Source organism: Lonchura striata, chromosome 33, assembly GCF_050655825.1.
Source record: "Lonchura striata isolate lonStrDom1 chromosome 33, ASM5065582v1, whole genome shotgun sequence".
Classification (NCBI taxonomy): domain Eukaryota; kingdom Metazoa; phylum Chordata; class Aves; order Passeriformes; family Estrildidae; genus Lonchura; species Lonchura striata.
In genome coordinates, this window is record NC_140735.1 from 3,059,433 (window position 1) to 3,060,000 (window position 568).

Below are 568 nucleotides of genomic sequence, written 5' to 3' on the forward strand. Positions count from 1 at the left end.
TTGCGGACACGGTCTACCCGGCACCCGGCCGGGAAAGGGCGGGAGCCGCCCGGGCAGCCGCGCGCTGTCCCTCGCTCCCCCAGCTCGCTGCTGCTGCTGCTGCTGCTGCTGCTGCTGCTGCTGCTGCTGCTGCTGCTGGGGGCGCGACGCGCGGCCGCCCTGCCGCTTGGGCCCCGGAACGCCAGTTACCAGGTCTACCCCCACGCCCGGAAGACCAGGTCTACCCCGAGGCTTCCGTGCACCAAGTCTACCCCGGCGCTCGGAACACCAGGTCTACCCCGGCTCCCGGAAGACCAGGTCTACCCCGGCTCCAGGAGAACAGGCCTACCCCGGCGCCCGGAATTCCAGGTCTACCCCGGCTCCCGGAAGACCAGGTCTACCCCGGCGCCCGGAAGACCAGGTCTACCCCGAGGCTTCCGTGCACCAGGTCTACCCCGGCGCCCGGAACACCAGGTCTACCCCGGCTCCAGGGGAACAGGCCTACCCCGGCGCCCGGAATTCCAGGTCTACCCCGGCGCCCGGAAGACCAGGTCTACCCCGAGGCTTCCGTGCACCAGGTCTACCCCGG